Here is a 14,648-nt window from a genome sequence, read left to right as displayed (position 1 = left end):
AAAATAAAAATTATGAGATTAAATAATAGATAATAAATAATGATTAAATAATCAAATATTGAACAATTTATATTCTTATATTAAAAACCTAAATGATTTGGAACCAATAACTACTAAGAAAGTCAAACAGAAAAATCAAAGATTATAGATAAAAATTAGATTGCGAGTAATAATTCAAAATTATAATTATAGAGATTAAATAAAATATGTTCAATAAAATGTTATATTTCTTTATATATTTATATATAATACAATTTTTAATCTATACATAAAATGTATAGATAATAATAATATTGACACATATTTATAGATAATAGAAAAAAGTATTAAGTATTCATATTTTATAGTTACAAAACTTGAACTTTCTCTGGTTCATAATTTAAGAATAATTGGAGATGAGGAAGAAATGGAAAAACCATAATTGGAGATGAAGGAGTAATGGAAAAACCATAATTGGAGATGAAGGAGTAATGGAAAAACCATCCATATAGTTTTCAAACAGTTAACTAAAGTTCACTTAACTGAATTATAAAATAGTATATTTAATTTTTAATAAAAATGAATTAATTTTTTTATGTATAATATAATCCATGTAACTATAAGTATAGATTAATTATTTTTATCCGATCCTAGGTATGAGATATAAATAAAGATGTGCACATCTCTCATACATTATCTTACCACGTATATGTTTTCATTTTAATTACTAAAACATATTTTATTTAAGGTTTAATAGCTTATTTTATACCTAGTTTTGGTGAATTGTGTCAATTAGGTCAATTTTTTAAAAAAATGTCAATTACATCTTTACTTGAAAAAATTTGTTTTATTTAAGTTCTTTCCGTTAAATACTCAGGGTTCAAATCTATAGTTTGTCGGTCTTTTTCTTCTGCACCTCTCAATAAAGTGATACAAAAGGTAAAAAAATGTTTTTATATTGTATTTTGTTTTGGAATTACTACTTTATTATTTTTTTATTGTATTATTTTTTCGGATTGTAAAATATTCTTAGGTCTCTCGTGTCCAACAAACAACCTAAAAAGTTGTTTTCAAAGGTTTTCATAGATGAATAATTACCTTATTTAATACGATACACATGAAAAAGTGACAGAAAAATTAATTTAAAAATATATTTTTAGTTGTATAGTATAAAAAAAACTTAACTTTAGTAGCTGTTAATCGATAAATTAGTTTTAATTTTCTTAAATGAGAATTTAATATGTTTAATTCTGTAAACGATTTGACTGCAAAATGTATAAGTTAACTAATTGAGTACGTTTTCAAATAGGAAAATATTTCATGTATCTCTACATCTCACCCATTGGAGAAAGAAAGTAACATATGTTAAAAAAGATAAAAATTGTATAAATTTATGAGTGATAAGGGAGAGATTGAAAAGACTAGGGATGTACAAAAATAGTTTATAAAATAAAGATGTTTATACGTATATATTTCGTAAAATATTAAAGAAGTAAATCAGGAATTTGAACGACAGTCAAAACATAATTTTCTTGATAAGGTAATATTTTTGTTGAATTCAGAATGAGATGATTGCGAAACAGCGTCACATAGCCATTAACAGGCAAAGAGATTGAAGACATTAACAGGCAAAGAGATTGAAGACTGGAAAAGAGTCAAAGTGAAGTAGATAATTAAGATGATAATGACAAAAAGAAGAAGACAAAGAAAAAGAAAAGGGACTCGATTAAACGACGTGGTTGAAGACATCAGCGGTGGTACCCCGTAAGTGGCAGGCTGGGGGAAGTTTTGCATCAGAAGCTTGCAGATGAACTTCACACTATTTCCTCATTTCAGACAGCGAATTATGAGAAGAACCAAACATACACAACGCTTTTCCTCCGCTTAGTTTCAGCTCATTCACTTTCTTCCTCATGCCTACACCTTCTTTATCCACCATCACTCTTCTCACCACCTCCGCCACCTGTTCCCTTCCCACAACTCATGCGCCCTCCTCCGCCATGCGCACCGCCACCCTGAGCTCCTCCAACAGCATGAAAGCATTCATCTTCTGCTCAGCGTAAAGCGGCCACGCCACCATGGGAACGCCGTTCTCCACGCTCTCCAAAACGAAATTCCAACCGCAGTGCGTCACGAAACCCCCTGTCGCAGGATGTTCCAGGATCTTGGCCTGCGGGGCTCACATGGGAACCACGACCCCCACCCCCTCCGTTCTTTTCAGAAACCCTTCCGGCAAGTAACTCATTGCAAAGTCACTGCCACTCGCATCACCTTCGCAAGGTGGCCGCACCACCCAAACAAACCTCTGCTGGCTCAGCTCTAACCCCAACGCCACCTCCCTCATTTGGTTCCCCGACATTGTCCCACCGCTCCCAAACGACACGTAGACCACCGACTCAGTTGGTTGCTCGTCCATCCATTGCAAAACGCCACCCTTCTTTCCATCCTCTGGTTTCTTCTCCACCCTTCTCACTAACGGTCCAACCGCGTACACCTCTTCCTTTCTCTCCCTTTGTAAACCGTCCCAAAATCCCATCCTCTGTCAGCGCCTTCGTCGTAGCGGGTTCCAGATCTTGCCACGTGTTCATCAAAATTCCATAAAAAAATACAATAAAAGAATAATAAAGTAGTAATTCCAAGAAAAGAAAAGAAAATATAGAAATAATTTTTTACTTGTGTGTATCACTTTATCGAAAGTTGCAGAGTAAAAATGACTGACAAACTGCTCTCCATAAAAAAGCAAAGAGAGAGAAACAAAATTTAACACTGTTTGAAATGAACTTGATTAATGCAATTTTTACTAAGTGATGATTTAATTGAAGGAGAGATCTAATTGATACAACTCACCAAAAATTAGAAACAAAATAAGATATTAAATCTTTATTTAATAAGTAATTTAAAAAATTTATATTAACTTTTATTTATTTTACAACTTATCTCAAAGTTGAATATTTAATATTTTCTATATTTATTTGACTTTTACTTAAATATCATTTTTTATATTTATATAATTATAAAATTTTAATATTTAATATTACAGTGAAAAAAGTAAATATGTCATTAAATATTTAATGATATCAAGTTTTTACTATGATTTTTTTTGTTTATAAAAAATATTTAATTAATATTTCTATATAAAAAGTTATTTATATCTATCCAGTATCGATGAAAAAAAATTATTTAATAAATTTAATTTTACTTAAGAGAGATAGATGCGATAGTCAAATAAAAAAATAAAAAATCTCATTTCATCTTGTGTAAAAAAACTCAAATTGTTCCATAATATCATAATTTTAAGACAAATAAGTATATAATTCAATAATAAACTGGTCTTTAAAATTATATTTTTATAACAATTTTTTTATAAATTTAAAAGTAGATAAAGAATGATTCAAAATTTGAAATAAAAACATTTTGTTAGTATTTCACAAATTTAAAAATAAAATTCTTAATTTTTTTTATCATATGTGGAATGATACCGTGTGAAAGTTTAATATGATAAATGGATTTGGAAAGAACTTAACATTTAATTATTTATATTATTTTTCTTCTTTTACACTTGAAAATACATCTTGGAAATACATCTTTAGCGTAAATATATTTTTTTATTGTATTGTATGACAATTTGATCAGTCACAAATCAGATGATGAACCTTTTGAACTCGTAAGCGAATCATCATAAAAACCGGATAGTTAGAGAAGTGAATCGTTTAGTGATTTAGGATAATTAATCTTAATGTTGACGAACTTAAATATAAAGTGTGATCATCCATAACTGTAATTAGATTGATGTTAATTAAAATTTCATTTTATAATTTATAATTATAGGTTTGAGGTAATGAGACAGGTGATCTGAATTGATTGCACCATTAATACTTGAGTTAACAACGTCGATTTGACTTTGGTATCAGAACAACTTCTGTAAGTAGTTATCTTATGAATGTTTTGGATGATCGGTTACTTGACATTAGACTGTTGATCTCGATTCTACACCCCGAAACATTTATATTATTTCCTCAATAAAATTGTGGACACACTGTTTGCCACACGCATACAATGCTACAATCAAACTATCCATCTCTTTAACCCTAGTCATTCCAAATCATACCAGACAATACCATGCCTACCTACACTTTGTAGCTAAGCATTAGGTTTACAAAATACACAATGTCCTACTAAGAGAACATGTGGTCGGCCTAAGTGGTTGGCCTGGGTGGTCGGTTTGGTGGTCAGCCTAGGTAGTCGGTCTGGTGGTCGGCCTAGGTAGTCGGCCTGATGGTTGACCTAGTGGTGCCAAATCCTTATGGAGTACGACCGTTGGGTACACGAGCCCCCCAAGCCTAAGCATGATATAATGTGTGAAGGGGTTTTTAAGCCACTTCTAATAGGGATGGATTTTCAGTTGGCACTTTATCTTTGTGTTGTTGTACGTTGATTAACTTGGGTTTTGTTGATGATTGTAGTACCCCATGTAATTGAGGCCAAGGATTGGCTAAGAAGGTGTGGCTAATATGAGCACTATAAGGTCATGGTTGGCCGAACACTTGATGAGGCTAAGGTTGGTCGAGTATTAGATGAGGCCATGGTTGGCGTAGTACTTGTGAGGCTTGGCTGAGATCTTTGTGAGGTCTGACCGAGCACTTTGTGAGGCTGAGGATGGTCAAGTACTTGCGAGGCCATGAATGGTTGAGCGCTTGATGAGGCCATGGTTAGACAAGCACTTGATGAGGTCATGGTTGACCGAGTACCAGTGAGGTCATGATTGGTCGAGTACTTGTGAGACCATGGTTGGTCGAGTACTTGTGAGATCATGGCTAACCAAGCACTTGATGAGGTCATGGTTGACCGAGCACTTGATGAGGTCATGGTGGGGCGAGTACATGTGAGGTCATGGTTGATCGAGTACCTATAAGGCAATGGTTGACCGAGTACTTGTGAGACCATGGCAGGCCAAGCACTTGATGAGGTTGTGGTTGACCGATCACTTGTTGAGGCCAAGGTTGGCCGAGAAATTGGGACCTAAAGAGGCCTAGTTGTTGAAAGTGGAGCATAAGTTCACAAAGAACATTTCTCTTTGACTGTTGGAGGTGAAACAAGAAATCACGAAGAACGTTCCCTACCGACTTGTTGAAGATGCGACATGAGTTCACGAAGAACATTCGATGCTAACCTGTTGAAGGTGTGATAGAAGTTCACGAAGAATGTTCCCCACCGACATGTTGAAGGTGCAATAGGAGTTCACGAAGAACATTTTCGCTCCACCTGGTTAAGGTGCGACCAGAGTTCACGAAGAACGTTTTCTGCCGACCTGTTCCCTTTGACCGAAATTGGTCGATCAGTATGCAGTGTCATGTGACCTACTTAGAAAGGAAAAATCAATCCATATTGGATGGTCAGAAATATCAAAGCCGAAAGGTCAACACAAAATGAGAGTGAGTAGTGTAGCATTGGAGCAGGTTTTGCCTACAAGCTGAATGGTGAAGCTTGAGAGATCGAACTGTCTATGCTTACGCTTGGACAAAGATGGTTTGCACTAGAATGAAAGTCGGGCCGTTGAGATTGAAGACGAATGAGATTAACATGTTGGGTAGTCATTTTACCTTGTGTCGCACATCTGACTACGTGTGATTGCAATGAGATGCTCACTTGGGTCCTACAGTGGGTGCCAAAATGTTTCGGGGTGAAGGGGTCTTATGTCTAATTTGAGGTTGGAGATGGTTGAGGTACATTTAACAGACCAGGCAGGACATGCAAAAGGCTGACCAAGTATTATAGCAAACAATGTAGGACGTGTATTTGTAGGTAGTGAATGCATTCTCTAGGGTGAGGAAGGATGTGATATGTTTAGCAATGGTTCGAGAGGACCAAGATGTCTTAGGAAACTTGGCTCAGACTAGTGTTGTCAATATGGGTAACCTGACCCGACACACCTAGGTTGGTCACTTAGTGAGCCAACCTAACCTAGTCCACTTATTAGCGAGTCGAAAAAATTTAAACCCGACCCGACCTACCACGGGTTGGTGGGTTTAACGGGTTGGCTCACTGACTCACTTAATTACAATTTTTTTTTTCAAATAGGCTTAATACCATTGTTGTTCCCTATTTTCATTAACTTTGTTCGATGTGGGACTCATTTTTTCGAATGTTCAATGTAGTCCCTTATATCGTTATTTATGTTCAATTTGGTCCTTTCGCCGACAATGTTTAAATCATTAACAACTAAATGTCCAGATGACCAATCAGTGAATGACATGATAGTTATTGGTTGATGTGGACATTTAAACACATAATGATGTGGATTTATGTTTTTTGGAAGTGATTTTATGATATTAGGGTTCTTATTTTTCAAGTGTGAAGATATTGTTTTCGTCAATTGGAGTTTAGTGGGTTCTATATTAAGGTTTTTCAGGTGTGAATGTTTGATCGTGGTTTGGTAGGGAAATCTCAAAGAAATCGAACATCGGGTGACTTTATCATTCAAATCGGAAACATTAATCTTTGCCTAAGTGAGGTTTGGTTCCTAATATATGCTTGGTTTGTTATCTGTCGCATTGTGTTGGCTATTGTTTGTTTTTACATTTTGTTGGGGTGATGTTTTGAACAATTGTGTAAAATGTTTTCGATGTGAGTGTGTAACGCATTGGTCTGTAACATTTGATAATTGCTTGTCTGTGGGTGATTGTTGGTTTTGTGTTTTTGGGTTTCGTTTCTCATACCTTTTACTTGTTACTTTCACCGTTTACAGTGGTCCCATGCCCATAAAAGTCTAAAGAGTGGAGAAGGTAGCCATGTAGGTAAGGATGAGGATAAAGTGGAGGTGAAAGGTTTGGATGAAGTGAAGATGCACGATATGGATGACATACAATTGCATGGGGAGGAGGAAGTAGGGAAGGAGGAAGTAGAGGTGGAGGATATGGATAAACAACAGGTGCAGGGGGTAGAGGAAGTAGAGGTGGAGGATATGGATAAACAACAGGTGCATGGGGAGGATGATGTTAAACTTCAAAGACAATTAAAAAAAAGTATTTTACAATCCATATGTAACCCAAAAGCAAGCATAAAAAACGAACAAATAAGTTTACCAAATTGATTATTTTTGTGTCACTTATCCATTTATAATATAAGAGTCTTGAATGGATAAATCTATATTTTTCTCTCTTGAAACACCTTTTTCTTTATCCTCATCTACAACATAATAAATAAATGTTAAATAATAGTATTGAAACATTAAGTAATAAATACTTAAATTAAATTAGGTGGGTTTGTGAGCATACCCGACTCACCACAGGTTCAACCCGGGTGAGTTAGGTTTTAAGTGGGCCGGGTTGAAAAATTGGTCCGTATAAAAAAAGACATTTTTTCAAACCCAACCCGGTTTGAACCCGTGGTGGGACGGGTTGACCCGTGAATTTTAACCCATTTTGATTACACTAGTTTTTTTGGCAATTATACACCCATATACTATATTTTATCCCTTTTTGTCAGACAATCTAATAATAGGTGTTGACAAGCTTACATTGTCCCTAGATTCAGGTCTAAATAACATTGTATTTTGTATTGGAAAAACGGTGCTAGTAGACCCACCTAAGAAAAATGAGAAAAAATCAATCCATAGATTAAAGATGGGAAAATTCAAATGAGGAAAAGAAAATCAACAATAACCATATTTTAATTCATTAAAAACCAAAAGTGTCTACCTGGAAGATTTCTATTAGAATTTTGCATTTGAGGAATAACTACAGAATTTTTTATCATGGATGCTGCATTGGAAAATGGTGACGATCTTGCATTCAAATTGTCAAAAACATTCTACAAGTCTATCAAATAACACCAACTCATTTGTGCGAAAATTTTAAAAAGAAACGAAAACAACAAAAAGACTGAAAGAGTGGCGAGAATAACCTTGTTTGCTGAAGAACGGACAAAGAGTGTCAAAACTTCATTCCAAAAGGTCGTCCGCGTTTATTAGAATTGGTTGCGAAAGACATATTGTAACATCCCAAAAATACAACAATAAACCATATAATAGAATTAATTACATTTAATAATATATCAATTCAGTCTTACACTAAACAACGTACGCTCAAAGCCGAACGGCCTTATACAAGGTTCCCAACTAAACTACACAAGATAAGAGAAAACATGACCGAACGGTTTACAAAAAAGAAACCAAATACCGAACGGTCAAATAACAAGAAAGGAAAGGAAGTGACCGAACAGTCACCTCATGCTAAACTACTACCTATTAACCGAACGTCCTACTGTTCGGCCTTTCCTTCAACTTCTACGAGGTTCGCATCCTCCAAATTTTCTTCTTCCAGCGCATCCTCCAACAGCGCTTCCGCTTCTGCTCACATCCACACGGATGATCATTGCAACGACAATACGGACGTACCAAACAAGACACGACAGAAAAAAAATACAGGGTAAGCTTATATAATTTAATTTCATAAAAGAACATATATTTCAAACAATCCAAACACACAAGAGAACTTCAATATACGAATCATACAAAGCCTATTACTAGACTGACTGTCCGGACGATATGAAATCTGTGTAGCTACAGGCGTTCGTGCACCCGGGTGATGTAGTAACTGGGATACACTCAACAGCTGTCGCCCGAGGTTAGTCCTATTCATCCAAAGTACCCCTAAGGACGGGACCTCCTGCCGTTCCCACACATGACCTACCCTCCTCTACGTGAAGACGAGTACTCACGGAACATCAGGATGAACAACCAGCTTAGCATGCCCACAGTCATACTTTACCAATTCAAATATCCATACATGAGTCGTTCCTCCCCGGAACGCTCGTTCATAAACCACAACCTTTCCATATCACATTTTCTTCATCTTTCACTAATACATATCTCATTTAATCACCTCGTATAAAGATTTATGAATATTGCAAATAACGAACGTTCAACCGAACTTAAACTGGGCCGAACGCATAGAGCGATATCGAGAGACCTTCAACTGTGAGAATGGATTTAGACCAAGGGTTGACATCGAATTTTAAGAATGATAGCGAGTGTAATAATATATAGGTTTAATAGGTTCGGAGGTCCTTATATTTGTGGGTTCGTTTCAATTGGGTCCTCCAATTTTGAAAGTGATCAATTTGGTCCCTAATTTAACAAAATTGAGTCAATAATACCCTTTCCGTTAAATATAATGGACGGCGTTAACTTTTTAAACATGTGGCATGTTGAGGCATCCTTTTATTTACAGGTGGCACAGTTTTATTTGAAGGATGCTTCAACATACCACATGTTTAAAAAGTTAATGACGTCCATTGCATTTAACGGAAAGGGTATTATTGACTCAATTTTGTTAAATTAGGGACCAAATTGATCACTTTCAAAATTGGAGGACCCAATTGAAACGAACCTACAAATATAGGGACCTCCGAACCTATTAAACCTAATATATATTCCAAGAGACAAACGGGACGAACGTCGATTTCCACGTTGAGCCAGTTAGAAGAATCGACTCTTGAGGACTCTATCTGAACATCAAAAGACCAGCTGAAGAACGATGGCTCCAGAGTGAAACCAATGAATAATAATATTTCAAGGCACGAAGAATAATACTTAGGATTTCTCTCGTTAGAAGAAAACGAACGTTTGTGAATACTTAGTTTAGTTGAATTTAGTATCAAAATCTAAGTGACAGTCAAAGACTAGACACCATAGCGAGCTAACCCTAGAGGCTTGAACGAACGCTCATATAAAGAATTTAACTTAAGGAGATAGAACGAGTGTCGGGTGTGAGACCAAACACTTGCTTAGGACAACACTTGGTATAAAACTAGGTGCTACTAACGAATATGAAAGAAGATGGATAATTATGTCAAGACACTATTTAAAGTATTATTTAAGGATACTCAAATATTTCATGGCAGGATATCAAGATAGAACTATGCTTGGCCGAACGCTCAAGCACAAAAGTTCGAAGTGTAGACGCTCGTCCTCCACTAGGATTCTTCCCAAATGAAAGAATCCAATTCTAATCAAACTCACTCAGAAAACCGAACGGTCAAAGACTGTTCAGAAACGAACGTACACTATCTTAAGGAAACTCATATTCAGAATTTAAATTCACTTCTTAATAGGTAAATTCATAACTTTACACATTCACAGTATCATCAAATTTTCATACTTCATATGTTTCAAACATAGCAATCCTCATACAACATATCCATTCAGTCATTTCAACGAACGCGCATACATCATATAATCATGCAAATTAAATTAAATAAGCTTCCCTTACCTCTAGTGTGAACGGACGTCCTACGGACTGCAACTCGGTTTGCAAAAACTAAGATTCCTTCTACCCTCAACGCTCAACTACTCTTCGAACCAAAATCAAATAACAAACCAAAAGGATTCAGAATTAAACTAAGGACTCATGAAACCAGAACTTGGTTTGCATGTTTACAAGAACGATCGATTAAAGAAGAGGAAACTTACCAGTTTCAGAACTCGGAAATGATCGGTTCAAAATGAAGCTTATGACGCCGGGAACACTTCTACGGTTTCTGAAATATGATCGGAGGAGTAAATAGATGAGTTTTGGTAGAGAGAATGGAAAGCTTTTAGAGAGAAGTAGGAGAAGATGAAAGGATCAAAGTTTTGGGGAAGAAATGGTGCATGCAGTGTGAGTGCAACGAGGTTTTCAAAAATTTAGTTTTGCTTCCCACTTTAGAACGAACGTCCGCTCACTCGCTGACACCTGCCTTCCACTATCTGATTTTCAAATCTTCGACGCTTGACACCTGGCGTCCGCGCAGAGGGTTTTGGGTGCGTTTTAAATGATTCTGACGGGGTTTTGGGTGTGTTTTCCGAAGTCTGACACATATTGATCCACAAGGAAGACAATTAATTGTACGCATTCATTTTTGTTCAATACCCTCCGCTTAGCATAAATTTTACTTTTAATTTAATATTTTTTACACTTCCATCATTTGTCCATCACTCTTCACTTACTATATATTTTTATTTATTTTTATTTTAAAAAAGAAATAAAAATATATAAAAATAATAATTTATTCAATTTCATTACAAGATGTAACAGCAGGAGATATCTTAGTGGATTGCGATACATTAGAAGGTAGGAACACGTGTGTATCACATTGAATTGATGGATCATGGAAAGTGTTCTCGAAAACTTAATTAGTTGAAATTTGTGATCCAATGAGAGCATAATTCCCTGACTAAGTTGTTGTAGAAGATCCAAAATCTACTTTACTACTAAGAGATGGTAACAATGTGTTTATACCTAAAAATGAAAATAAAGTAAAAATACAATTGATGACATATGAAAACATAGTGTATACCTTTTACAAAAGCATAAACAATTATATACCTTGCACTTGATTTTTCCTTGGTGGGCTACCATGTGGTATTTTTGCAACTATACACTCATATACTTTATCTTTTCCCTTTTTGTCAAACACTTTAATAATAGGTGATGACAAGCTTACATTGTCCCTGGATTCAGGTCTAAATAACATTGTATTTTGCATGGAAAACAATGCTAGTAGACCCAACTTAAAAAAATGAGAAAAATTAAATCCAAAAATCAAAGATGGGAAGCATTTAAATGAGAAAAAGAAAATCAACAATAACCATATTTTAATATTTGAAAAGTATGATGGGTCGACCGATCCGGACGAACATCTCCGTTCCTTAGTGAACACCATGGCCTTCTATTCATCGAGTGATCCCGTGTGGTGCTGAGTGCTCTCTTTATCGGTGAAGGGGGAAGTGCTACCATGGTACAACACCCTACCCCAAAAATGGTAGACTGTTTCACAACCGTTCGATCTCTTTTTGAACATAGAACCATTCATCCCTTTGTTGAGGGTCAAGCGTTCGGAGGTGGCCATGGCAGACCTTGATCTGCGCACCAGCACCAATGACCATATGGAACCTCAAGGTGAGGTCAAACCATTCACCCTCGACAAGTTGGAAGGCCAAACCACTTCCATAGGAGGCAACATAAAAGAGCAAGAGGAGAAGGCTTTAGAGGAGGTGCTCAAAGTTAATGCTAAATCATTCACATGGACAATGACGAATATGTCGGGCATCCATCCTAGCGTAATGTCTCACAAGCTGGCCTTGTTCAAAGAAGCACATCTGATCGCACAAAAGAAAAGAAGGTTAGGAGAAGCAAAGAAACAAGCGGTAGATGCGGAGGTGAAGAAGCTACTAAAGGCAATTTCGTTCGAGAGATAACCTATACCACATGGCTCGCCAATGTAGTTATGGTGAAGAAAGCGAACAATCAGTGGAAAATGTGCACTGACTTCACTGACTTAAATAAAGTATGCTTGAAAGATGCATATCCTCTTTCAACCATAGATGGTCTGGTGGACGACGCGTCAGGATATGAAATGCTAAGCTTCCTCGACGCTTACTCCAATTATAACCAAATCCCAATGTAACCTCCAGATCAAGAGAAAACGACTTTCATCATGAGCAGGGGAACTTCTGCTACGAAGTGATGTCGTTCGGTCTAAAGAACACATGAGCTACTTACCAAAGGTTGATGGACAGAGAGTCTTTCGGCCACAGATTGAGAGGTGCATGGATGTGTATGTCGACAACATGGTGGTTCGAAGCTAATCGACTGAACAATAGTCTGGGACCTAAAGGAAGTCTTCGGACAAGTGCAGAAGTATAAGATGCGACTTAACCTGCAAAGTGAACGTTCGGGGTGCCCATAGGAAAGCTTCTTGGCTTCATGTTAACGGATTGAGGTATTGAAGCCAACCATGACAAATGCAAAATCGTCATGGATATACGGAGCCCTCAAAACTTGAAGGAGGTTCAACAATTGGTGAGAAGGCTAACTTCTTTGTCACGTTTTATCCTGAGGTTGGCCAAACGCATCAAGCCCATACTAAAGATTATGAAGAAGAGCATGACGAAAAAGTGGGACAACTAGTGCGTAGCATCAAACTTATATACTTTATAAGCAAGGTATTGCAGTGTCTGAAACACACTACACCTATATTGGCACTGGCACTATTAACAATTGCGCGTCGTTTATAGTTATATTCACTAGCACTATTAATAGTCGCGCATCGTTTATAGCCATATTTTCAGAGACACCAGGTGGTCATCCATACCGACCAACCTTTCGCGAAGATTATCAGGAAACCCGACCTAGCGAAGGGGATTGTAGCATAGTCGATAGAGTTATCAGAGTTTGGTCTTTGCTTCGAGCCGCGTGGATCGGTACATGTCCAACACTTGGTCGACTTCGCGACGAAGCTATCGCCTACAAAAGAAGACCCTCCATAACCTTAGCTATTATACGTTGACGGCTCGTCGGATAAGAAAGGAGGTGAAGCCGGAGTATTCTTCAAAGGACCGCACGACCTAATCATTTAGCAATCTCTAATATTCAAGTTCAAAATTAACAATAATTAGGTCGAGTATGAGACACTTATTGCCAACCTCGCTTTGGACAAAGACCTAATGGCATCAGCTCTATAATTCTTTAACAAGGCGAGCGTAAAACATATACATAGGGAAGAAAACTTGAGAGCAGACCCCTATCAAAACTAGCGCACGACAAGGAAAAGGGAAAACTATCTTCTGCGATCAAGCAGATCATGACGAAACCCACCATCGAAACCTTATCGTTCACGACAATCACTAATCAAGCAGACTCAAGGAAGGAAATATGTGATCTCATGAAGAAACGAGAAGAGGGAGAAAGGATAAGCCCAACTAACACTAAGAGGATCACTCGGTATGTTATTATCGATGACGAACTCTACAAACAGGGCTTCTCTACCCCTCTACTAAAGTGTATCTCAGGGGAAGAGGCAAACTACATTCTAAGGGAACTCCACAACGAAATTTGCGGTCTTCACATAAGGACCCTTCAAGCCCGCACTCTGAGTCGGGTACTACTAGTCAACGCTTGAACAAGACTGCAATATGTTTGTCAAGAGATGTCAGAGCTATCAAGAACATGGTAATAACATTGGTGTTCCTCCCATATAGCTGCACGGTACCGTCTCCCTCTGGTCGTTTGCATAATAGGGAATGAACATTATGGAACCTCTCATGGTCGATCGTGTGCAAAAGAAGTTCCTCCTTTTTGTCATTGACTACTACATTAAATAAGTGAAACTCGAACCACTCACTACAATAATCGCTCAACAGGTCCAAAGGTTCGTATAGAAGATCATTTGTAGTTTCGATCTCCCCCGCACGATTGTCACATATAAGGGACGACAATTCATCGACAAGAAGTTAGCAGAATTTTATCAAAACTTGGGGATTAAACATATCACAAATTTCGTAGAACACCACAGACAAACGACAAGGCCGAGGCGAACAACAAAACTCTCATGGCCGAGTTAAGACGACTCTTCGGTAAAGCGAAAGAGGCATTTTGATGTATCTCCAAAATGTAATTGTTTGTAATGAGAACAAAAAAGACAATGTTTCAATCGTAATAAACAATGACTATAGCTTTAAAATCAACTTCAACACTTTTCATGTACCTCCAAAATGAAATTGTCTGTGGTGAGAAAGAAAAATGCAATGTTATAAAGCAAGTATAAAGGTTGAGGTGGACCAACCTACCCTGAAGTAGGGACATATTAGTCCGGCTCGAAGATTGAGAAGGACTAACATTTTGATCTAT

At 36.9% G+C, this 14,648-nt stretch overlaps 1 pseudogene; it reads right to left on the bottom strand.

Moving 5' to 3' along the window:
- Positions 1-1,616: 1,616 nt before the first annotated feature.
- On the bottom strand, positions 1,617-2,612 carry LOC108328348 (anthocyanidin 3-O-glucosyltransferase 5-like; annotated as a pseudogene).
- Positions 2,613-14,648: the final 12,036 nt, after the last annotated feature.

Source organism: Vigna angularis, chromosome 1 (genome assembly GCF_016808095.1).
Source record: "Vigna angularis cultivar LongXiaoDou No.4 chromosome 1, ASM1680809v1, whole genome shotgun sequence".
Classification (NCBI taxonomy): Eukaryota; Viridiplantae; Streptophyta; class Magnoliopsida; order Fabales; family Fabaceae; genus Vigna; species Vigna angularis.
The sequence above is the reverse complement of the archived record's forward strand: the minus strand, read 5'-3'. Positions and strand labels throughout refer to the sequence as shown.